The sequence below is a fragment of the Pseudophryne corroboree genome, chromosome 4 (genome assembly GCF_028390025.1).
Source record: "Pseudophryne corroboree isolate aPseCor3 chromosome 4, aPseCor3.hap2, whole genome shotgun sequence".
NCBI classification, from domain to species: Eukaryota; Metazoa; Chordata; class Amphibia; order Anura; family Myobatrachidae; genus Pseudophryne; species Pseudophryne corroboree.
The window spans coordinates 215,007,290-215,030,994 of NC_086447.1; the positions used below are offsets into that span (position 1 = coordinate 215,007,290).

Below are 23,705 nucleotides of genomic sequence, written 5' to 3' on the forward strand. Positions count from 1 at the left end.
TGTATTTTTTTAAATCTTTATGTAAAAAGCTGAAGATTGGTACAAATGATGTAATCTTCTTATAATTAAATGACAGTTGTTCTGAACTCTGACCTCTCTCACTGATGTTACTTGCAGAGAGTTCCGACATAACACACTCTGCAGTCTCCAAACACTTTTGTCTTTTCCTCATACTTACTCATTCCTTATGAAAACAAAGACACTGCTAAAAAAAATAATAACAACATCACAACATTGTCACAATCTAAAATAAATAACAATATAAAATAAATAAAAAAGCCATTCAGGGATGCACAGGCCATATACTGTACTGCAAAAACACTCTGTAGAGAAAAGGTCAGGCTGTCCCAAAAGTTCAACAGCAAAGATGAAAAGAAAACAGGTAAAGCTAAAGGCCCATATAGACGGGCCGATGCGGGGAGAGATGTGTGCTGAGCGTGCGGGGGGAGACGGGGGCGCTGCTCATTTCACCCAGCGGGTGAAGTGAGCGACCCGCTAGATTGGCCAGCGCGCCAGGCCAATCTAGCAGCAGCGATATCGCTGTAGGGGGTACACACGGAGCGATCAGGCTTATATTCTAAGCAATCTAGTCAGATTGCTTAGAATATCGCTCCGTGAGTACCCCCCATAAGAATAGTCTATATAATAAAATGAAGTGCTGATAAGAGAAATAAACAGATGAAGGTGAAATGACAGAGTGAGTAAGAGGGGGAGAAAAAGAGGAGCGCTGAAGAAAGAGAGGAAGAAACAGAGAGACATGAGGAAAGAACACTGGAGACATTATCATAGGAAGCTAATAGCAGTTATAAATGTATAAATAATAAATGTTTGTGTCTGTAATGCATTGTTTTGTTTTCTCATGCCAATCAGTCTGGCTGACATAGCGCTCAGAGACCGTTTAGTGGCAGTTTGAGGAAATTGCCTTATGAACATTTCCAGTTAATGACTTTGGGAGGTTTTAGGCTATGATATGATGTATTTATAAAAAGAATGCAGCATGCATGTCATGGGGCTCCCTTTACAGCAATCTTCTTGGCACTGACATGTCTGCCAGACCAAAGTATGAAGTATTTCATTTCACTTCCTAAAAGTGAAGTCTATCACCACAAATTAAACTACTGCACTAAAGTCCCCTACGTCTTTTAATGGAATCCGTTTTTCTTTTCTTATAGAGACTACACAGATGTTCTAAACATTTAGTTTATATTTTTTGGTTTTAAAGGAAATGCATTTTTTAATGCTTAAAAGACGCCCTGTCCAGTATCTCTTACTGCTGAGTTATAAAAACATTTCTAATGGGAAATCTGCTCCACTTCTTCCCGAGCCTTCTCTGTATTTCATCCAACACTCCCGTGTTGAGAGCACATGGAGAAAAGTGTCCACCTGTCATTCCTCTCACTGACGTTAGGGAAAAATGTTTAGCACCCGCTGAAAGGAGTGTGCTGGAAGATTTATACCTTTCTGTTGTTGAATTCCAAAAACAGCGACAGGTAAGGTGTAATAGTTGTGGAACTTGAGGTTATCCTATACAGTGCAGGGAGGCCTGTAACATGTCCCCAAGCAGCTCCAAGTCACTCAACATTCATACATTAAACCCCATCTAGCATCAGCTGGAATGCAAAGTGAAGAGGATGTCTCAGTACATCTGTATCCTGTAAACGTTGCTTGCTTCTGGGTTTTCTTGCAGCACACCTTCTTTATGCTGTGACACACATCCTAGGGGACATAACAAGGAGAGCAATCTGCCAATTACACATTTGAATCAGCAGTACACAGTATTCTTTGTAATGTCATTTTTATTTTGAATTCTTTTTTTTTTTCTTTTTTTCATAAAACATTTGAAGATTGTTGAGTGTTTTACCAGAGCAACAGTGTATTATTATAACTTTATTAGAATATTTTACTTTTTAAGCCTTAAAGGAGAACTCTATATAACATTATTCTTAATAATGATCCTCCCTCTAACCTATTGTTATAACATAATATCTACCGGATACTCTGCTTCTCCAGGCATAATTGTATAATGTCAATGGGCCATACAGGTCCAAAGAAACTTTCAAAGTTGGGACTTTCCTCTTTCAAACTGTTGGACTTTGTGTGCCCAGGTGGCAGTGGTGTGGCAGAGTGAGTGTACATATCAGATGAATGGGTGGTCTTCAGTATGCCGACTGTCGGGCTCCCGGCGCACAGTAAACCGGCGCCGGAATCCCGACAGCTGGCATACCAACACTTTTTCTCCCTCGTGGGGGTCCAGCGTGGCGTGCGTAGCGCGCCACCGTGCCCACAGCGTGGCAAGCGCAGCGAGCCCGCAAGGGGCTCATTTGCACTTGCCACGCTGTCGGTATGCCGGCGGTCGGGCTCCCGGCGCCGGTATGCTGGTCGCCGGGAGCCCGGCCGCCGGCATACCATACTACACCCCAGATGAATGATGCAATCGACATCCTGGCAGTTAGCATCAGAATGCCAACATTGTCATCCCCATGTTGAAAATCCTGATGGACCCAGGTGAGTATTTTATCCCTAACCCTAATCCTCGCCCTAACCATACCCTCCCCCGCCACCCACACACACACAGCCTAACCTTAGCCATCCCCCTCCCGCAGCCTAACCCTAACCATCCTCCTAGTGCCTAACCCTGACCATAACCCCAGTACTTACCATCAGGATTCTGACCATCGGGATGCCGATGTCTGTATTCTGATAGTTAGGATGGTGACTGCCAGGATATGAACTACATCCCCCATCAGATGACCTGAGACAAAAAACAGCCCAGTACTAAACCAGTGGGGTGATGTATTTAGTAATAATGTGACTGTATAGCCGTACTAACAGTTATGCATACACAGACTGGTTGCATGGAGCAGCGCATACAGGTTACCAGCCGGTGATTGTATCTGGGTAGCGGTGCAGGATGCGAGCAGTACAAGGCTCTCCAGCAGTAATCCAATGTTCTAGGCTCTTTCCATATTCCTCTCCCTAGGTCCTGTGGACATGGACAACCTGCAACTCTATACTTACTATGAGTCATTTTTTATCCTTATCTCATCAGTCTGCCTGGTGATTCTACCTTTGTCAACGATGGTTACACTTTTCTCCCTGAATGTAAAGGGGCTTCATTCGGAAAATAAATGCAGACTTGCTGTCTCACTTTCCATCATCTCAGAGCCAATGTTGTAGCAGTCCTGGAAATGTGCTTTATTTCCCCTCCCCCCCTCCCTCCCTTCCCCTGTTAGATAGAATTGATACTCCATTTGATTCTTTGCAACTGGAGGTTTTAAGCACAGTGGTGTTGCCATGTTGTTCAATATCAAAGCCCCCTTTGTTCTTAATTCTAAATTGGATAACAAAATTCATTTTTTGTGAACCTTTTTGAAGAGCATTAGGTAACTATTGTTACAAACTCTTCTCTAGTGCACTTTCTTAAAGACCCATATGATAAAAAAGAAAACGTTAGATAAGGCCAGCCACTTTAACTTTGCTAACTTTAATATGGGTCCAGATCCCATATTGCATGCTAACTTTACCTGTTTCTCTAATGTTCATTATCCCTATTGCTGTTTGCTGCCAACACTCCAAATTCAGCAGTTCGGCAACATCCTTCTGATGACATGGTTGGATGATGCTTCCTTGATGTGGTCTTAAAACCTTTCACAGCTTCCCCCCCCCCCCCCCCCCTAATCAGTGGTGGTTCTCTTTCTACTTACCTCCTTGGAAGCTAAAAAAAACTGCTTTATGGAGGGCCTTATTCTCTTTTTCAAACTAAGAATCTGACTGACATGTCCACTTTCATATACTGATGTACCTTTAAAGTGGTCACGCGTGGTGTTAGTATTCAAATGCATTCGTGGTTGAAACAGCAATGGGCCAAGTCCCAGGCAGATCTAGAAACTAAAGGCGTAATTCAGACTTGATCGTAGATGTGTGAGAAAACGCTCATCTACGATCAATTTACCAGCACAGGGCAAGTCTGCCCGAGTGCCGGCTCCAACCCCTGCAGACATGCAAGAGCATTGCATGTTGGCTATGCCTTTGCATGTTTCGAGTAGGCCTCGACCATATTAAGGGTTGCAGCGGCTGCGTGTGACATCACACAGCTGCCGCAACCTGCCCCAGTGTCAGTCCGGACATGCCTCCGTTGTCCTGACCGCGCCCCCTTAAACAGAGCATTGACGCCCACAAAATGTGGCATCAATGTCCCATTCTCACCCTCTACCAGCTCTTAAATTGCATTCTGAAGAGAACACAGTTTAGGACCTTGCACATGCGTGTACTGGCGTACGTGTATGCACAGATGTGCAAAAGTCGCTTCATAGCGATTCTTGTACATCAGCGGCAGGGTCTGAATTAGGCCCTAAATTAGCGGTATTACATAAATAACAAACTACACAATCCCTTACTAATGAGTTGAGTGTTCACAGAACCCAGTTAAAAGAGTTGTTTTTATCTTCCATCCAGGCACCATTGTGACCCAAAAAGCAAAAATATTGTTTACTGTAGAATGTGTGCATTCAGATTGAGAGTTTGCCAGGCTACACAAAGAATCAAGTACATTATTACATGCCAAGGGGTATATATCTGAGATTCCTCTACGTTGCCAATCAATTTTCTAATTATTACTTCTGGTTATAAGCTCTAAAAGATGATGCACACACACCCCAGCCTTTGGTGCAGACATCCCACATTTCTGGAATGGCCTGCACCATTCACAACTTGTTCAGTAGGAACTGGATTTGCTTAATGCTTCTTGGTCCTTGTATGAAATAGATTTTGTAATTCAGTAGCATCCCAAAGATAAGACTTGTCACCCAGATATGTTTATTTACAATTTCTATGTTACCTATTGTGACTTGCTTGTTTCTTGCTGCTCCTGTCCAAATTGAATTTAATGTGTTTTCGGCAGGTGTTCAGTTATAGACGCCATCCTGCTCAATTATAGAGGATCAAATTGCTTCCATTCCTTAGCCCGGGAAAGGCCCAAATCATTATGTGAATAACAGACCTACAGTATTGCATTGCTACAGACTTTTATTAAAGTTTATGTAAAAGTATTAACCAATTGTGTTCCCTCCAGTGTCCTCAGTATTGTAGAATTGTTTTACTGAACACAAACTTAAGGGCCCCATATACTAGAACGATAATGGCCGATTTCCTGCGAATTCGACCTTTTCGATCCAATATATCGGTTGAAAAGTGTCAAATCGTATGTGTTTTCCATCCGATACGTCATGTCGGATCCCCAAAGGTCGCAAGTGCTGCGCTCGTGATATTCGTAATTGCATGGAATCGTATGGAAAAAGGTGTGGTGTTTTTGTGCCTGCAATATATTGCATGCAATATATCGTAGGAAGTTTAACATTCTCATGACACTTCCATCAGCGGCAGCATCATCAGCAGCATGCTACGATGCAGGAGAAGGAGAGCGCATCAATCGGATTTGATTGGATTTCCATTGCCCCAAATATGTATTTAATCCACACTGACCACCAATATCACTGTCCACCTAGCACACTGTCCACCAATGTAATCACATTGACCACCAATATCACTGTCCACCAATGTAATCACACTGACCACCAATGTATTCTAAATTATTGTTCACATTTTATTCATTTCTGTGGGCCCAAAGTCATTTTCACCTCCAAATGGCCATGTATTTTCACCGCCACTGTACCCCAATGCTGCACCTTGCGTTTCTCTGGCCTCAGTCATTTTCACCCCCAAATGACCATGTGTTTTCACCACCACTGTACCCCAATGCTGCTCCTTGTGTTTCTGTGTCCCCAAAGTCATTTTAACCCCCTAATGGCCATGTGTTTTCACCACCACTGTACCCCAATGCTGCTCCTTGCGTTTCTCTGGCCTCAAAGTCATTTTCACCCCCAAATGACCATGTGTTTTCACCACCACTGTACCCCAATGCTGCTCCTTGTGTTTCTGTGTCCCCAAAGTCATTTTAACCCCCTAATGGCCATGTGTTTTCACCACCACTGTACCCCAATGCTGCTCCTTGTGTTTCTCTGGCCTCAAAGTCATTTTAACCCCCAAATGGCTATGTGTTTTCACTGCCACTGTACCCCAATGTTGCATCTTGTGTTTCTCTGGCCTCAAAGTCATTTTACCCCCCATATGGCCATGTGTTTTCACCGCCACTGTACCCCAATGTTGCATCTTGTGTTTCTCTGGCCTCAAAGTCATTTTAACCCCCATATGGCCATGTGTTTTCATCCCCACTGTACCCCAATGCTGCACCTTGTGTTTCTCTGGCCTCAAAGTCATTTTAACCCCCATATGGCCATGTGTTTTCACCGCCACTGTACCCCAATGCTGCATCATTGATGTTTGGGTAATGAGGAAACTATTTTAAAAAACAACTTTATTTTAAAACCATATATTATCCAAATTGAACCATATAACAAAACATTTTGAAAGTATATGTTTAAACTTAAGTAAAACCATTTTGAAAAAGAAAAAAAAAAACTTTATTTTAAAAGCATATAAATGTAACCATATACCATATAACCATAACCATATAACCTTTTAATCATATAACCATTTAATCATATTACCATTTAACCATATACCTAAAGTAAAACCATTTTTAAACACAAAATATATAACAGCTTGTGCACCACTTTTTTTTCATTATAGATATGTCTCTGGATTAAGATATAGACTTCATCATCGGCCTACTAGAAATGTACCGTGGGCATGAATGTTTATGGAAAATCAAAGCCAAGGGCTATTCTGATAAAGTGCGACAGAATGCGGCCTTGGAGGAGCTAGTGGAGTACAGCAGGCCCTTTGTGTCTGGTGCTGACAAGGACTGGGTAAATAAAAACATACAGAACCTGCGTACGGTGTTCCTCAAAGAACACGAAAAAATGGAACAGTCCAAAAGATCTGGAGCAGGTTCCTCCCAGGTTTACAAGACCTCACTCTGGTACTACCCCATGCTGGAGTTTGTGCTGGACCAGCAGGCTACCCGGACAGGTTTCACCTCCCTCCCTCGGATTGCCACACCAGAGCCTGAAGAGGGTGAACTATCTTTGGGGGTAATTCCGAGTAGTTCGACTGTTCGTTTTTTTTCGCTACGGAGCGATTAGTCGCAAACTGCGCATGCGCAATGTTCGCAGTGCGCCTGCACCAAGTAAATTAGCACAAAAGTTTGGTATTTTACTCACGGCGTAACGAAGATTTTTCATCGTTCTGGTGATCGGAGTGTGATTGACAGGAAGTGGGTGTTTCTGGGCGGAAACTGTCCGTTTTATGGGAGTGTGCGGAAAAACGTTGGTGTTTCTGGGAAAAACGCGGGAGTGTCTAAAGAAACGGGGGAGTGTCTGGGCGAACGCTGGGTGTGTTTGTGACGTCAAACCAGGAACGAAACTGACTGAACTGATCGCAGTGTAGGAGTAAGTGTGGAGCTACTCAGAAACTGCTAAGAAATTTCTTTTCGCAATTCTGCTAATCTTTCGTTCGCAATCCTGCTAAGCTAAGATACACTCCCAGAGGGCGGCGGCTTAGCGTGTGCAATGCTGCTAAAAGCAGCTAGCGAGCGAACAACTCGGAATGAGGGCCTTTGTCTGTATCTGTAAGTATATTTTTTTGAATACGTTTTTGCGAGTTCCATCATCAGTCCAACACAATATACTTAAATGTGATCCTCCTGCCAATCGACTGCACCCACCCCGTTAAAATAGTCCAGGTACTCATCCCTGACCTGTTTTGCCCGTAGACTCGCCCTAGAATGGAGTGGAGGTGGTTCCACAGAGGGAAATGGTGAAGTCTCCTCTGGGTGTTCTGGGTCTGGGTCTCCTAGCGCTGCTCTGGGCAGTGTTCTATCCTGGGTGGTTTTTCTGCGTAAATAGTAATGCAGGACACAGCATGCAGTCACCACCCAATCTATCTTCCCCACCTGCAAATTGATAGCCGTTAGGAATATGCGGAAGTGGCTAGACAGGATGACAAAAGTGTTCTCTACAATTTAGCGTGCCCGGGATAGCCTATAATTGTAGATGCGCTTCTCCCTTGTCAGATGCCTTTGGGGGTATGGCTTCATAATGTTCTCGTTGAGTGCAAATGCCTCATCAGCCATGAAAACAAAATTGAGGCCGTGCTTGGTTTGCTTCCTAGATGGCAAGTTCACGGTCTTTGTGGTGAGCCGCTCATAGAAGGTGGTATTCTTCAGTGACCCACCGCCTGATGCACGTCCGTTTTTGCCAATGTCAATAAAGATGAATAGTTGCCATCAGCATGATGCTGAAATACCTTTTATAATTAAAATAAAGGGATCCGCTGTTTGCAGGAGGGTTGATGCGGACGTGTTTGCCATCTATCGCTCCCCCACAGTTAGGGAATTGCCAGGTGGTGGCAAACTCCTCTGCCACGGCTTGCCATTCAGATGTACATATAAAAATTAGAAATAAAAAATTGAAACATGTATTTAAACAATGTATTAAGTGTGGAGATTCCCACCACCCCAGACCTCAGTCTCATCCTGGATACCGAGGAATCTCAGACCCAAGATACAACCCCTGAAGCACCAGCTACCCCTGATATCTCTGTAGCACCAGCTCCTCCGCTGCGCCCCTGGAAATGAAAAAAAAACACCGGCCAGGAGGGCGAAGACCTCATTTTTGAGGAGATCAAGGCAAGACTTGCCCAGCCTCCCGACCACTACACAAGATTTTGGGAATTCTTGGACTCTGCTATGCGCAACCTGCCACCTGGGCAAGCGGAGCAGATTGAGCGTCTAAATTTAAAGATGATTAACAAGGCCCTGTCACGATCCGGGTATCTGGACGCCATTACTTACCCTTCAGATGCCTCCTAAGGCTGGCTCAGCGTTCCAGGACCGGATCCCGCTGTTCCTGAGTTTCCACATGCAGAATGTCAGAGTGGTGATTTCATCAGCCGCGGCCTCCGCTGTGCCCGCGTGGTTAAATGTGCGCTTGTCAGTCTGGCGTCTCCTGTCTCCTGTGGCCGGCGTCGCCATTACTGTTTCAATTCTCACATGGATTACAAACCAAACTTCCCTCCAAGTGTCTGCATGGGCGCAGCCATCTTGGATTTTGTCATCTGAGCATTTCCACCAATCTGCTGTCTGTATTGTTGATTTGCATAATTGCCTAGTCAACCCCTTCCTTGCTGCAGGTATAAGTAAGCTGTGCCTGAGCAAGGAAGGCGTCAGTGCTTTGGTTGTCTAACCTAGTTCCAGTTTGTCTCTCTCCTGTGGTTGTCTTCCAGGTTCCAGCTCCTGTCTCCAGACTTCTGCTATAGAGACCCGCACCAGCATTCCATCTGCGGTGTAGCCTGACTCTCCGATCTATTCTGGACTCACCTGTTTCCAGTTACAACAATCACCTGCTTCCAGCCCAGCTTCCAGCAGTGTACAGCTTCTCTTAAAGGGCCGGTGTCCTTTCTGCAGTTTACCACTCTCCACCGGTATTATTATTTCACCGCTCTCAAACTCCAAACTTCATCAATCACCTGCTTCCAGCCCAGCTTCCAGCAGTGTACAGCTTCTCTTAAAGGGCCGGTGTCCTTTCTGCAGTTTACCACTCTCCACCGGTATTATTATTTCACCGCTCTCAAACTCCAAACTTCATTATTATTTCATCGCTCTCAAGTTCGTTTATTATTTAACTGGTTCCAGCCAGTATCCACTCCGTACCAACAACAGTCTGGTTCCAGCCAGTATCCACAGCAGCCGTTTATCTTCAGCAACCCAGCCTTTCCTGGAACACCAGCTGGTACGATCCTGGGTTCTCTCCATTGCTACAGTCAGGTCTGGTAAGGACTTTCCAACTAGAAGATTATAAGAACTGTCTCACCCTACCAGTGCCTGTGGCCCTTGCCACCCTGTAGTACCCAGGAATTGTATTTATCCTCTGTTGACTTTTATGTTTCCTTTACTGCTGCTGTGTTACGGAGTTTGTCATAATAAACATCATTGACTTTTATCCTGGTTGTCGTGGTCACGCCTTCGGGCAGTTATTCTACATGTTACTTACATGTCTAGGGGTCTGATACAACCTCCCAGGTTCCGTTACATCTCAGCCCCTACAACTGAGGCTGCCTCCCGTCAGCTCAGGCCCTCAGTTGTGACAGGCCCGAAAAGCGAAACTCCATGATAATGTTGTACTGTTCGACCACCTTCCTGTCAATGCTCCTCCCACCTAACCCCATCCTATTCCTCCCACCCAACCCCATCTTATTCCACCCACCCAACCCCATCTCATTCCACCCACCCAACCACAGCCTATTCCGCCCACCCATCCACAGCCGACTCCCCCACCCACCTGCTCCTCAGCCATATACTCTGCTATGCTGGAGGCAGAGGAGGACATGCCCCAGTTTGAAATTTTGTAGGCATCTTATAATTCCCAATAAATATGGTGCGGTACAGGCTATATGGTGTTTTGGGGCCAGAATTTTTGGGGAGGATACACGCATGCTGTAGGTGCATAATAATGGGTGCGGGCCCATTCATTCAGCACTTTACAGCATGTTTGTATTCTCCCAATCAAATCTGTGACCAAAACACCATATAGCCCTCCATTTTAGGAGTGAAAGTACCGTACCATATTTATTGGGAATTCAAATTAAAATAAACTGTTAATCATTTTAATTATTTTATTACATATATATATATATATATATATATATATCCAAATTGTGATGTCATATTTTATATTTATTTGTGCCAAATTGGTAAATCATTGCATAGTTTTTGCAGTTGTTTGAAAGAAAAAAAGAAGAAAAAAATACTTTTTTTCTATAAACAGTTTAAGTAACTGCACAGGTGTGGTGTGTATTTTATTTACCTTTAAATACTGGTCCTGCAGCCCCTTGACAATGGCCTTGCAGGTGTTAGGGATGATCTGACCCAAAGCCTGGGAGGAGATGAGGGTCCCGAACTTCAGGTCCTCCAACGACTGCCCTGTAGCCAGGAACCTCAGAGTAACAGTCAACCTCTCCTCAGCAGGGATGGCCCTCCGCATCTTGGTGTCCTGCCTCTCGATGTAGGGAGTCACAAGGCCCAGCAACTCCTGGAAGGTATCGTCATCCATTCGCAGGTAGTTGTGATAATCTTCAGGGTTATTATCCCTAATCTCGGTCAGGAGCGACATGTGAGAGAGAGTCCCCCTCTTCAGCAGCCGCTCCTTGCTTCAAACAGACCTCACCCACTTCCGTTTCAGATCCCTGTCACGTTTCAGCTTCATATAGCCATAGGCTAACAGAAGTTGATACCTGTACGAATCCATCACAGAACAGGATAAAGAGCACTTTTGTTCAGAAAACCCAAACAAAGCAAAGCACGTTAGCAATGTGGAACGCTCAGAAGTCATAAACCTGCCTCACTATTCACAGAGCAGCAGTGTGCACATGGCTAAAATGGCTGCTGCTATTTATATGCCTATTTGGGCACCCTAATCCAGCCCATCAGATATATCATATGGTATATGTGAATGCACTGCGATATATCGCATGCAAAAAAAGAAAAAAAGTCACACATGTACCAAATCGTATGGAACCACTCCCGGGAAGCTCCCGGGAGAGTTCAAGGGAAATCGCCTCCGACTTCAGCCATCAGACATATCGCTGTAGTCAGGGGTTAAAGTGAGCCGGAACGGGCCGGAACTGCGTTCCGTCAGTTCCACTTGGAGACGGAACGCAGTTCCGCCTCCTCTGGCTCACCTAACCCGGCGATGTGTCCCCGTCGCTGCAGGGAGATGACGGGCGCCCGCTGAGAGTGTGTTACCAGCGGCCGCCCGTCTTCCCGCACAGCGGCAGCCGGAGGCAGGAGCTCAGTACCGAGCTCCGGCTTCCGGCTTAGTCAGTGCGCGCTATGGGAGAGACGTCATGACGTCTCTCTCATAGTGCAGAGGAGCGGGCGGCGAGAGGACTGCAGCGGACGGACACGGAGCGGGGCTTGGTAAGTATGGTGTGTGCTGTGTTTTTTTATTTTTTTTATTTGTGTAGCAGCTGGGGGGCAAACTACTGAGAGGGCATTACTACTGGGGGGCAAGCTACTGAGGGGCATCTACTGGGAGGCAAACTACTGGGGGGCATTTACTGGGGGACATTACTACTGGGGGGCAAACTACTGGGGGACATTACTTCTGGGGGCAAACTACAGGAGGGCATTACTACTGGGGGGGCATTACTACTGGGGGCAAACTACAGAGGGGCATCTACTGGGGGCATTACTACTGGGGGCAAACTACTGGGAGACATTACTACTGGATGCAAACTACTGGGGGGCAAACTACAGGAGGGCATTACTACTGGGGGTATAACTACAGTGGCATTACTACTGGGGGCGTAACTACAGGGGTTAAACTACTGGGGGCATTACTACTTGGAGGCATTACTACTGGGGGCTAATCTACAAGGGGGCATAACTACAGGGGCTAAACGACTGGGGGCATTACCATTAAGGGCATTACTACTGGGGGCACTACTAATGAGGGCATTTTAAAGGGGGCACTTCATAAGGGGCATCACTCCTGGGGTCATAAGGGGCACTGCTATTGCAAGCATTGCATAAGGGGCATCACTACTATGGGCTCTATATAAGGGGCGCTACCACTGTGGGCATTGTATAAGAGGCACTACTGCTGTAGGCATTATGTGTATTATGGGGTTCTACTACTGTGGGCGTTATTACTATTGTGTAACACGCCCCTTTTTGAGACCACGCCCCTTTTTGCGACGCGCGCCTACGCCGCGCACAATACCTTTGTTGAATTGCCACCGTGGGAAGGGGGGTGAGTTCCACCACCTCTCTAGGACCACTTTAAGCACTGGCTGTAGTGTATGGGACCCTTTAGTTTCTTAGTTTTCCTTAAATGTGAAAAAAGCTTTTTATAGACTTCCTGGGTTAGATATTGTATGACTGAGGTACTCTCTAGATTTGTGTCTGGCAGTCAGATTTTACATTCTATCCCAGCTTTATACAGGGCATCATCTACTGCAATTTTCAGAGATGGTTTTCTGTCTAAGACATTTCAGATTATCACTATAGCATCTGATCTTTATATTGGCTATTGAGCCCTTAGCCAAAAAAAATGTTCTTCTTTATATAGTTTTTTTTTATTGCTGTTTGTTAGAGATTTCAGAAGTTATGCTTGTTTGCTCTGCAGACAGAATTCTGCTATTTGCTGGCTTTGCATCTGTTATTAGACTGCTTAACCAGGTCTCCTTTTATAAACTTTGTAGCATTAAGGGGAGGAATTCAACAGGCCATGGTCAGTTTTTTGGGAGGTAAAAATGGGACTTTACTGCAATTTTTTTTGGTCAGTGTAATTAGAGGCCGATTATACTATCCAAAAATTAAGTTTTTGGAGGAAAAGATATAGGATCTGTGATAAGTTCACAGATCTATGTGTTTTCCCAACGTGTTCGCAAAAACAGGATACTTATCAGGAATTTTTTGGGGGGGACCTCAGCAAGTCAAGAAAAAAAAACAGTACCGGAGTTGGAATGCCTTCATGGCTAATTGGATAGCCCCAGGGGATCTATTAGCCCGTGGTAAATTACTGCGGCCATTTGAATCCCCCCCTAAATCTGAGGTTTCCTATGATTAATATTCCTGATTTCACCTATGCCAAACTGTAATCTTCTTTCAAATATGTATATTCTATTTTATCTGGGTACACTATTTAGGTCACCCCATCTAACTTACCTCTATCTGATCTTCTTTCAAGTTAGTTACTATGCAGACTATAATTTATAGAAAGCTTGGCTTGCTCGGTCTAATGATATTGGTAATTTTCTACACACATTTTGGTCCTGCCCTGTCTTCTGTGGCAGTATGTTTTTCAGCTACAGTAGCTAAAAAGGTGCTTAACATTTATTTAACGATTTGGGCTGCTAACTTTGCTATCCTGCGTTCAGATAATTGCCAGGGGAAGTGTAAATTCGCCGTGCAAGTGAGCGATCACATGCGTACGCCAAGCTGCAAAAGTCCACTGTGTGCAGTCTCTGCGCAGCCCAGGACTTACTCCTCCAGTGCGATCGCCAGTGGTTAAAGTGAGCCGGAACGGGGCGAAACACCCGATCTCATCTGAGGTTACTGTATAACATCTTCACATATTCTGTACATTTTAAGCTATTTATTGCTTATAAAAATATAAAGCCGCAGCATTGCAGAATTGGAAGATTGTATACCCTCATATTCTCACTGACATATTCTAGAATTCAGTTAAGCTTTGCAATGGATATGATGGAAGTTCTATATTCTACCTCTGAGCAGTATACTACAAGTAATAATGAATGATTATGTTGCAGAGAAATACATCATAAGGGGCTGATCAATGACCTACTGTAGCTCATCCCTTTTCAATTTGAGTGAAATCTGCTGCAACCTGTTTAATTTGTATTTCTCACTGCAACCAGCAGACTGTACAGTTATCTAGGCAATTTGTAGCTGTACTCATGAATCGGTACCCTCTCCTACCCCTATTGCTTCTTACATCCCCTTAGTACTCCCTCCTACCCCTGTTGTTTCTTACATTCCCTTAGTACCCCGTTCCTACCCCTGTTGTTTCTTACATTCCCTTATTACCCCGTTCCTACCCCTGTTGTTTCTTACATTCCCTTAGTACCCCGTTCCTACCCCTGTTGTTTCTTACATTCCCTTAGTACCCCGTTCCTACCCCTGTTGTTTCTTACATTCACTTAGTACTCAGTTCCTACCCCTGTTGTTTCTTACATTCCCTTAGTACCCCGTTCCTACCCCTGTTGTTTCTTACATTCCCTTAGTACCCCGTTCCTACCCCTGTTGTTTCTTACATTCCCTTAGTACCCCGTTCCTACCCCTGTTGTTTCTTACATTCACTTAGTACCCCGTTCCTACCCCTGTTGTTTACCTCCCATTAACCACTCTTTTTATAACTGGACAAATTTATCAGCAAAAATAAAAAATAAAAACACAGGGAAAGAACATAGTAAACCGAGTCCAAGAACTACACATAGGACATAGGGGGTAATTCCAAGTTGATCGCAGCAGGAATTTTGTTAGCAGTTGGGCAAAACCAGTGCACTGCAGGGGAGGCAGATATAACATGTACAGAGAGAGTTAGATTTGGGTGTGGTGTGTTCAATCTGCAATCTAAATTACAGTGTCAAAATAAAGCAGTCAGTATTTACCCTGCACAGAAACAAAATAACCCACCCAAATCTAACTCTCTCTGCACATGTTATATCTGCCTCCCCTGCAGTGCACATGGTTTTGCCCAAGTGCTAACAAAAATCCTGCTGCGATCAACTCAGAATTACCCCCATAATCCCAAGTCAGATGCATCTGTGGCTGCTCTTCCATTCAGCTTCTGCAGCCTGCTTACTACCTTACGCTAATGCAAGTATCCTCCCCCTCTATACTGATAAAGTGTCCGCACACTGGTGGTCATTCCGAGTTGTTCGCTCATTGATGATTTTCGCTATGCTGCTATTTGTTGCTAAATGCGCATGCGCATGGTATGCAGGGCGCATGCGCTAAGTTATTTAACTAAAAACTTAGCAGTTTTGCTGGTGTTCGTGCGGCGCTTTTCAGTCGCACTGGTGATCAGTAAATGATTGACAGGAAAGGGGCATTTCTGGGAGGTAACTGAGCGTTTTCCTGTGCTAAAAAACGCAGGCGTGTCAGGGAAAAACGCAGGAGTGTCTGGAGAAACGGGGGAGTGACTGACCAAACGCAGGGCGTGTTTGTGACGTCAAACCAGGAACTAAACGGACTGAGCTGATCACAATCTAGGAGTAGGTCTGGAGCTACTCAGAAACTGCAAAGAATTATTTAGTAGCAGTTTTGCTAATCTTTCGTTCGCTATTCTGCTAAACTAAGATACACTCCCAGAGGGCGGCGGCCTAACGTTTGCAATGCTGCTAAAAGCAGCTAGCGAGCGAACAACTCGGAATGAGGGCCATTGTCTCTATGTCCACATACATCAGATCTTACACCCACCTCATGCTGTGTTCAAAAGATCAGTCTTAAACAGAAAACCCACCTCCGTCCTAACAAGCACTGGACTCCCTCACAACGGATCCTGCCCAGTGGCCACACAGCAACGCCCATTTCACGCAAAGAGAGATCAGTCAATGGATGGATCAATCCGTCCATACATTCACCCTCCATACGTCTGCATATGCATGGTCCAGCGCATGCACTGCCTGTGATCACATATTGCGGCCCATGCACAGTTTGCAGATATCTGCAAGATCCGTTTGCATCTGACTTAGAGACAGGCCCATAATATGGAGAACAGCAGCTGTAGACAACTGGATAGGGGGGTGGGGAGGGAAAGTGTATACCTCAGATGGATGATATACCGATGGACGGGATGCTGGCGGTCATAATACTGTCAGCGGCATCCCGACAATCAAAATTCTGACAGTCTAACAGAAAGTACCCTAACTCTCCCCTGCCCCCTACCTTAACCCTCCCTTGTGGGTGCCTAATCCTAACCCTGCCCAGTGGTGCCTAACCCTAACCTTCCCTTCCTCGCTGCCTAAACCTAACACTCACCGCTTGGTGCCTAACCCTGACCTCCCATTGTAAGTGCCTAACCTCCCCTCCTTCCCGGTACCTAACCAACCCCTTCCAGTCCCTGTACCCTAACCCCCCTTTTAATGCCCAAACCTAACCTCCCACCACCTGCGGCAGGACGCGAGCGTGTCCCGCTAACAGAACGTTTGGGATTCCAGGCGTCGGTATTTTGATGCTGGGACCCCGATCTCCGTTGGGATTGTGATGCCGGCATTATGCCGTCGTTCGGAATTCCGGTATTGGTATTTCAACCCCCAGGATCCCCTCTGGCGGCATTTTAACTACATCCCACTCAGATTAGATACTGGGAGGATGATGCAACCTCAGTATCTTCAAACTCATGTAGATGACCCCCTCTTACCCCTGTTGTTTCTTAAACCCCTTAATCCACTCTTCCAATCATGCAGCATCCCTATTTTAAAAATGTTTCATAAATAGGATTGAAGTTTATGAACAGCACTTATAGCAATATTTGCAAATACATATGAAAAGTTTCATATATTTACAAAGAAGAACATTTCAAAGGTGTGTGATTTGTGGGGGAAACATTTTCTAAATGCATTCAGAACTTCCTGACAGTAATTATTTCAAGAAAGATCACCCACTAAAATAATTTGCCAAAGGATTGTATGTACAGGTTGGAGTATCCCATATCCAAATATTCCGAAATACGGAATATTCCGAAATACGGGCTTTTTTGAGTGAGACTGAGATAGTGAAATTTTGTGTTCTGATGGCTCAATGTACACAAACTTTGTTTAATACACAAAGTTATTAAAAATATTGTATTAAATGATCTTCAGGCTGTGTGTTTAAGGTGTATATGAAACATAAATGAATTGTGTTTATGTACACAAACTTTGTTTAATGCACAAAGTATATTATAATATTGGCTAAAATTACCTTCAGGCTGTGTGTATAAGGTGTATATGAAACATAAATGTATTCTGTACTTAGACTTGGGTTCCATAGCCATGATATCTCATTATGGTATGCAATTATTCCAAAATACTGAAAAATCCGATATCCAAAATACTTCTGGTCCCAAGCATTTTGGATAAGGGATACTCAACCTGTATGTAACTATAGCCACTCATGATAATAGCAGCTGTTGTGTAACCATAAAAAAATAAGCAGAATATGTCTAATATATGTTAAATCATACAAAATGAGAACTTCATTTTCTTCCAGAACGCACAAAAATATATTGTTTAATAACAGTGCTGGATAGATATTGCCTGGGTATGAATGAGAATGACATTTTGATCTAAAACAATGAACACAATTTCCAAAATTAGTGGGTCATAAACTGCTGCAATGGATGAATATAAATAAGTTGTTTATTTTCTCTTTACAAGTTTCAGGTGATGTCATCAGATGACTGCAGTAACCATAATTCAGATCTCTACTGACTGTCATAAATCTGTCATACAAACATGTTGTCTTTATATCTGTGTGCATTGACTTACAGCACTGTTTGTTGAGATGATCAACGTTTTTTTTTTTTAAACTGTTCCACAATACATTCCCCTTGTTTTACATCTGGCTTTGAAATTTTGCCCTTTCACTGGTGACATTTAGCCTTAGGTCCTAATTTCTCTTATTTCTCCTAGAGGATGCTGGGGTACACATTGGTACCATGGGGTATAGACGGGTCCACCAGGAGCCATTGGCACTTTAAGTGTTTGAGAGTGTGGGCTGGCTCCTCCCTCTATGCCCCTCCTACCAGACTCAGTTTAGAAAATGTGCCCGGAGGAGCCGGTCACAGCTAGGGGAGCACTCCAGAGCTTTTCTAGTAAAAAGTTATTTTAGAGTTTTTTATTTTACAGGGAGGCTGCTGGCAACAGCCTCCCTGCAGCGTGGAACTAAGGGGGAAAGTAGTGTCCGCCCTGCAGGGTCTGAGCCACTTACTCCGCTGACAGGACACTGAGCTCCTAAGGGGATAGATCACTCCCTGCCACAGGAGATCGCTCACCCCAGCAGCATGCCACCACCCTCTTACAGAGCTGAAGATTGTGGCGAGTAAGACACCGACCCCCCTTGGAAGCGGGGGGCCGGTGTGAAGATGGCGGCAGCAGGGTAGGAGCGCAGTATTAACTGCGCTCCGGGATGGCTCAGCGGTACATAGTGCGGCGCGTTGAGGGGCGCCCTGGGCCAGCGCTTACACCCTACACTGGTCGTAAAGCCTGTCAGGGTCCCAGGATCTCAGCTAGCATCAATCCTCCGGCCAGTATAATCAGATGAAGAGCAGGAAGACAGCGCCATTTTGGGGTCGGGGCTTCTCCTCAGAGCAGACCCAGCAGCTTTCAGCGCCATTTTCCTGCCTGCACAGCACTGATCAGGAGAAAGAAGGTCCCTCCACAGCGACTCCAGCTATCTCTCATGGAACCAGGGGGTTGTAGAAGGGGGGGGGGGGGGCTGCAATACGACTGTGTATCCTATTAAGGTGCACAGTCAGCTCTGACAAGGGGTCTCCCTTTGGTTAAAAGCGCTGTGTGTGGGTTGGCCCCAATCTCTGTGTCTCTCTTGCCCTTCTTGGGGGTGAAACTCTGCCCTCCCCTGTGTGTTTGTGGGGTGTTTTGTGGTCTCCTTTAGCTATGTCCAGAGACACTGTGTCATATGCTGCAGAGGATATGTCCTCCCAGGATGATCCCATTCCATGTAATCAGGATAGCACTGGTTTAGCACAGATTCCACCAAAAGAAACTGAGTGGTTTTCCTCTATCACATCTTGGATTTCTCAGATTTCAGATAAGGTTGCAAGTAATGAATCTGCAACCCAGGTATTACAGAACTCTATGGCAGTATAGCCCGAATCTGGTACCTCAGGACGCTCCACTATATACCCCCACAAACGTGCGCTTGTTCATGCCATGCAAGATGACACGGATACCGATTCTGATACCACGGACGGTACTGGGGATGTGTTGCGGTGGTCTGCCTCTCTTGCAAAGGGGGTGCAATTGATGATAGAGGCTATCAGGGATGTATTGAATATTAATGATACAACACCTGAGCAGGCTGAGGAGGCTTTTATCACTGAAAATAAGAAAGCCTTGCTATTGTTGCTAACCTTCCCTGCGTCAAAGGAATTAAATGCTATATTTGAGAAAGCATGGGAAAACCCTGAGAAAAAATTCCAGATCCCTAAAAGGGTCCAGGTGGCGTTTCCTTTCCCTGAGGAGGATAGGAAAAAATGGGAAAGCCCGACAATTGTTGACGCATCTGTGTCCAGACTCTCAAAAAAGGTGGTTTTACCTGTTCCGGGATCTACCGCCTTAAAGGAGCTGGCTCATCGAAAAATTGATAATACACTTAAATCAATGTACACCGCTTCGGGGGCCATATTACATCCCACTATTGGTAGTGCATGGATTGCAAAAGCTATAGTAAAATGGTCAGGCACCTTGCTTGAGGATTTGGATACAATGGATAAGGGTGATGTTGAATTGTTTTTGCTTAACATTCACGATTCCGCAGGTTTTATGGTAGAATCCATGAAAGACCTGGGTTCCATGGCTGCGGGGATCTCTTCCATGTTTGTTTCAGCTCGTCGGGGACTGTGGCTGCGCCAGTGGTCTGCCGATGCGGAATCCAGGAAAATTGTGGAGTCCCTACCCTACACAGGTCAGGCTCGCTTTGGGGAAGCTTTGGATGCGTGAATAGCCACGGCTACATCAGGTAAGTCTCCGTTCCTTCCCTCAGCTGCACCTGCTCCAAAGAAATCCTTTTCTTCATCAGCATCACAGTCCTTTAGGTCTAACAAGCCTAGAAAGGCCAAACCGACCAGTACCTTCTTTAGGGGAGGTCGAGCTAAATCCAAGAAACCTGCTACGGCAGGTTCCCAGGAAACTAAGTCTGCTTCCAGTACGCCGAAGTCCTCCGCATGACGGTGGACCGCGTGGCCTGAAGGTGGGGCCAGTGGGAGCGAGGCTCACACAGCTCAGTCATGTCTGGGTATCATCCAGCCTGGATCCATGGGTGATAGATATTGTGTCCCAGGAATACAGGTTGGAATTTCAAAATCTCCCTCCTCACCGATTTTTCAAATCAGGCTTGACAGTTCGGCTGGCGGACAGGACTGTCCTACAAGCAGCAGTCCAGAAGTTGGTGGAGGCACAGGTCATTGTGCCAGTACCTCCTCATTTGCAAGCCACAGGTTACTATTCAAACCTTTTCGTGGTACCGAAACCGGATGGTTCGGTCAGTCCCATTCTGAACCTAAAATCACTGAACCCTTTTTCTGAAGGAATTCAAGTTCAAAATGGAGTCTCTCAGGGCGGTGATATCAGGTCTGGAAGAGGGGGAATTCCTAGTATCCCTGGATATCAAGGATGCGTACCTCCACATTCTGATTTGGCTGCCGCATCAGGCTTATCTCCGTTTTGCATTACTGGACTGTCATTTCCAGTTCCAGGCCCTGCCATTCTGCCTCTTTACAGCACCACGGGTGTTCACCAAGGTGATGGCGGAGATGATGGTTCTAATCCGAAAACAGGGGGTAAACATAATTCCGTATCTGGACGATCTACTGATAAAGGCATCATCCAAGGAGGAGCTGTTGCATTCCATTGTACTCACATACCAGGCCCTTCACGGCCAGTCCGGAGCAATGAGGAATGCTTGAACCTTTTCCGTTTTATTCTTTTCAGAATTCTTGGGATTAGAGGAATGGGAGGAAACAAGTGCACCAGCTTGTAGACCCGCAGAGTTGCAGGGTGTCTATCGCAACTGCCTGTGGGTCCCTCGACCTAGAACCATAACGCTTCAGCGTCTTGTTGAGTTGAGAAGCTATCATGTCGATCTGTGGATAACCCCACCGATGTGTCAGCCACTGGAACCCCTCCGGGTGGAGGCCCCACTCCCCCGGGTGCAGGTTGTGTCTGCTGAGGAAGTCTGCTTCCCAGTTGTCTACTCCCGGAATGAAGACCGTCGATAATGCTACGGCGTGTTTTTCCACCCAGATGAGAATTCTTGACACTTCTGACATTGCGGCCTTGCCTTTTGTTCCGCCTTGTTGGTTGATGTAAGACATCGCTGTCACATTGGCCGACTGAACTTGAATGGCCTCATCCTGAAGAAGGGATGAGGCCTGTAGAAGAGCGTTGAAGACAGCCCTGAGCTCCAGGATGTTTATTGAAGAACGACTTCCTGACATGACCATCTTCCTTGAAACTGCACCCCCTGGGTGACTGCGCCTCAACCTCTAAGGATTACATCTGTGGTTAACAGAATCCAATTCTGAATCCCGAACCTTCGACCCTCCACTAAGTGAGAAGTTTTTAGCCACCACAGGAGGGAGATCCTGGCTTTTGGCGACAGATGAATCCGCTGATGCATGTGAAGATGCAATTCGGACCATTTGCCCAACAGATTCAGTTGGAAGGGCCTTGCATGAAACTTTCCGTACTGAATAGCTTGGTAAGAAGCCACCATTTTCCCCAGAAGGCAGATGCACAGGTGTACTGAGATTCAGATCGGCTTCAGGACAGCCCGAACCATCGACTGGATCACCATTGCCTTTTGGTAGTGACAGTCCAGCAGTGCAAACCGTAGGTAAGCCTGATGAGGCAGCCAGATCAGAACATGAAGGTTCCATCCTTAATATTCAGAGATACTAGGAATTCCCCCTCCTTGAGACCTGAGATCACCGCTCTCAGAGACTCCATCTGGAATTTGAAAGTACGGATTTAACGACTTGAGGTTTAGAATCGGTCTTACCGAACCGTCCGGTTTTGGTACTACAAACAAGCTGGAATCATGGGGGTGATTCAGACCTGATTGCACGCAGGCGGTTTTTTGCAGTGCTGCGATCAGGTAGTTGCCGCCTACAGGGGGAGGGGGTAGTTGATATGCAGGGGTGCGAACGCTTGTGCAGAGAGCTGCACAAATAAAAGTTTGTGCAGTCTCTGCACAGCTCAGGACTTACCCAGCCACTGCGATGATCCAGCCACGAGCTGACATCAGGAATCCTCCCTCCTAACGGCTGGACATGCCTGCGTTCTCCCAGACACTCCTTAAAAACGGTCAGTTGACACCCACAAACAGACTCTTCCTGTCAATCTTCTTGCAATCACCGGTGCGATCGCTTTCTTTGTTAAATCCGTCGCTGTCCGGCGATCCCCGTTGCCAATGGCCGACGCGCCTGCGCATTTCGGAGCCGATCGCACCACTGCAAAAAAAGCTAGCGTGAGATTGGGTCTGAATAACCTCCGGATCCCTTGTTTTGTAGATGAGGTGGAACTGGAACAATGACCTGGGTCTGTAACAGTTTTTGAATGGATTCCTGTAAAGTTATTCTTACCTCTTGTGAACCTGATAAGCCTGATTTTAAGAATCTGTGAGGTGGGAGCTCCTGGAACTCCAGTCTGTAGCCCTGGGAGATAAGGTCCATGACCCAGGGATCCTGGCCCGATCTTGTCCAGATATGACTGAAGATTTTTAGCCAGGCCCTCGCCCACCAGTCTTCCAGGCATTGCGGTCCACCATCATGCGGAAGGTGTTGAGGAAGCAGAGCCTGAGATATATTCCTGTGAACCAACAGTTGTTGATTTGCGTGGTTTTCCACTAGTGCCTCTGGCGGCGGTAGAAGAACCTTTGGCCTTGCCCCTAGATTGGTTGGTCCAAAAGGACTGTAGGTTGGATCCTGAATAGGCATTCCTAGCTGGGGGAGCTGCATAAGGTAGCTATGTAGCTATGTGAACTTACCCGCAGTAGCTTTGGAGATCCATTTGTCTAGTTCATCTCCAAATAAGGCCTCGCCTGTGAAAAGTAGGCCTTCCACGCCTTTCCTGGAGTCCGCATCCACAGTCCACAAACCCCTGCGTGCAGACACTGCCATAGCTGTAGTGAGTGCATTAAGCAAGCCTATCTCTTTAGTGGCTTCCACCATAAAGTTTGCAGAGTCCTGTATATGTTGCAGGAGCAAAATAATCTCCCCTTGAGGCAAGGTATCTAACCCCTCAATTAGGTTACCCGACCATTTTGCAATGGCTTGCGTAATCCACCCACATGCTATAGTGGGTCTCTGGGTCACCCCGGCAGCAGTATATGAAGATTTGAGTGTAGTCTCAATCTTACGATCAGCTGCATCCTTTAGGGACACTGCACCAGGAATAGGTAACACTATTTTACGTGAGAGTCTGAAGACCGATGCATC

General features: G+C 45.7%; 1 long non-coding RNA gene across 2 annotated transcripts in view; it reads right to left on the bottom strand.

Annotated features, from left to right (window-relative positions):
* The window catches only part of LOC134911275 (uncharacterized), a 131,510-nt gene that overhangs the window by 12,408 nt on the left and 95,397 nt on the right, over nt 1-23,705 (bottom strand). The window contains exon 4 of one of the 2 annotated variants that reach the window (XR_010176439.1): nt 633-1,716. The exons of the other annotated variant lie outside the window; for it this stretch is intronic. This is a non-coding gene — a long non-coding RNA (uncharacterized LOC134911275). Of the gene's footprint in view, nt 1-632; nt 1,717-23,705 lie in introns of those variants that run through there. 2 annotated transcript variants of the gene reach the window in all.